We start from the raw sequence: 3,151 nt of genomic DNA, 5'->3' as shown, positions 1-3,151 counted from the left end.
AAATTCATAAAAACTGGCGAAGACACCTTATTTTTTTTTAATATTTTAATGTCCTTACTTCATATATGCAACATTTTATTTTGATATTGCTTTTTCTCATAATTAATTTTGACAAAAACAATACATTTGGGATACATCAAAGAAAATACATTGACATGTTTTTCAATTATAATTTATTTATTAATGGTATTTTTCCATACTGAGATAAAATAGGATACAATGAAAAAAATTGTTACAATTGATTTTGAAACAATATTGATAGAGATTTGAAAAAGTTTAAGGCTTAGGTCGTCCTAATAAGTTCCCGTAGTTTTGTTTCCTCTCCACGCCTTTACTGTCCAGGTTTATATTACCTGTATTCCCGTTCAAGTTTAAATTCTGGTTATAATTATCACTGCCCTGTTTGTCAGCTATTCTCTGATTTATTCCTCTTTCTTCGGGTCGTTGAGAAAAAACATCAAAGAAAGTTTTAAAGATTTTCCCAGGTATACCGATGATATCCTCTATACCGGCCTCACAATGGTAAACTGCTAGCAACAAAAAGAAAATCGTCATTTCTTTCTGCATTTTTCTGATAAATATTTTCAACGGCTTGTAATTTCTAAAGAGCGACCGAGTCGCTATCGTCTTACGATTCAATTAAAGTTCAAGTGCGTTGATTAGTTTATATACTTGAGAGAGGCAAGCAAGACCAGGATAGTGTTATTGCGATATTTCATTCTGCTCGATATCATCCCCAAACACCGTATATAGCATCTATTTTTAACGAAGCCTGGAAAGTCCGGGGTGGAGAGTGATGTGAATTATACATTCATCCTCATGTTATCTAACTTTGACTACGGGCAATCGTAATAAAATTATGACTTCACTAAGATAATGAAGATAATTGTGTTATTACATTTAGACAAACTTGCACCATATCCATACAAGAAGGGGATTGGAATCCATAGATAGGGGAAATATCCTATTTTGTGCATTTTTTGACTCTTAATCAAACAAATTTTTTTATTGAGATAATTGTAAACTGTTGACTTAGTTAAGTAGGTTATGCAGATTTTGTAAAAGTTACGAATTTTATAAAGGGGAGATTTTTTTCCTGAGGTTGAAACTGATTAGTTACCAGAAAAGAAATTTTACGATAATTTCAAGTGGGAAATAATTAATATTTAATTAAGTGTTAATTAAAGGCAAGCAAGGCATTTGCAAATGCGGATGAATATTGGGCAGCGACGAGTCCTGTCAAATTTCAATGTCCGCGGCTCGTTTGTCATCTTATACGATAAAAAACCTACTTGCACTATTCTTATGAATTCGTCTGTGGAAATCCCTAATTGTAAAAAGTTAAATTATTTTTCGACCGGTTTTAGAGCGAGTTATTGTTACAATTCACAGCAGCGCCAGTCGTTCTCCTGGTTAGTCCGCCGACACACCTAACTTCAGTTTAAAATTAACAGACTTCAGTGCAATGTTTCGACCGATATTACTCGTGATGCTTCTATCAACAATCCACTCGTGTCACGGAGACCTATCTATTTTGACCTCGATACCTGGTAAAATATCAGACGCGGCTAGATACATACTAACAGAGTTTTCGGTAAAAAACATCTTCGGATCGAAGAAGGATAGCGGTGAGACTTCACAGTCAGGCACGCAGATATCTTTTAAACAAAGTGTCATAAATGGAACTGACGCAAATTCAGCGCTTGGGGACAGCAAAATGATATCAGCATTGAAAAAAAATCAAGATCGAAACATTGTTCAGAGAATTGCAGACAAACAGGGCGATGGGAACCTCAATCAAAACATTAACTTTAGTGACAATTTGGGAGACTTCAATATTAACGGTTTCGGTCGGGCTACGAACAACAATTATGGCAATTTTAGTCAAAATCTTGGCGGTTAGTGTAGTGATTTATTAAATAAAGAAATTGATATGATGTGAATATTTCATAATAATGCCAAAATATGTTTGAACCTTTTCTACGTAATTAAGTTTATTACTAGATTTAGTTAGTAAGATTTTATTAATAAATATGTAGAATGATGAGTAAAATAATTTTTGCCCGTGTCCGAAGTTGTTTGTTTTACGTTGAATGTTGAATGTTGAATGAAAATGAACGTTTGAATGTTGTTTGCTTTACAAGTGGAATATACAAGAAATGTTTTTCATTTACAACATTAATACATAGTGAATATGTATGTATACTCGTACACATTTACATATGTAAAATAGTTGCCTATATATTTTGAATTAATTTAAATTATAACGATACCCACTGCCTAATAAAAATAAAAAACATTTAAAAGTTGACACTATAAAAGCAAGTTTTTTATGCAAAATACATATCAGTATTTCAGCATATTAATAAATTATTCATATCTAAAAATTCAAGGCTTTATTTTTTGCTATTTTTAAACAATACAAAAAGTGATCCATGGTTTCCGTCGATACCGGCTAAGGGTTAGTGCTGCTGTACACTGACAGATTAAAGCAATCTGTGTACTTTAATCATACTTACATTATAAATGCGAAAGTTTAGACGTTTGTTAGAATTTGCAGCCTTAACGGCTGAACGGTTTTCGTTAAAATTTAGTATAGGTATAGAGGATAGTCTGGAAGAACACTACTCACTTTTGTTCCTTTTTTAATACCAATGGAGTCGCGGGCGAAAGCTATTCTTTGATATAATCTGGTTATTTCGCTATTACATATCTTACTAATATTATAAATACGTAAGTTTAGATGGAGGGATGTTAGAGTTTGTCCCCTAAATGGCTTAACGGATCTCAATGAAATTTGGTCACAGTCTGGAAGAACACATAGGCTACTTACTTTTTATTTTAATTGCAAACTAACGGAATTGCGCTTGAAAGTCAGTGCATTTACATTTTTGTAAGAAGTTACTGACTTAGATTGCCACCAATGAATTATTTGCCAATTCATACATTAAATAAAACTACAACACTACAATAAATATTTTAATTACGAATTGATTGAACATTGAAAGTTGAAGTGAATTATAAAACAAATTGAAATAAAGGTGAAAGAATAGGGTTTTAGAAAGATTTATTAATATATGAATACAGGCTGCATAAAACCACAAGATCACATGTTAAACCCTTTCTGTGTAGTTTCCGTAGTTTTGTTTGG

This window comes from Papilio polytes, unplaced genomic scaffold, assembly GCF_000836215.1.
Source record: "Papilio polytes unplaced genomic scaffold, Ppol_1.0 DF823288.1, whole genome shotgun sequence".
NCBI classification, from domain to species: domain Eukaryota; kingdom Metazoa; phylum Arthropoda; class Insecta; order Lepidoptera; family Papilionidae; genus Papilio; species Papilio polytes.
The sequence above is the reverse complement of the archived record's forward strand: the minus strand, read 5'-3'. Positions refer to the sequence as shown.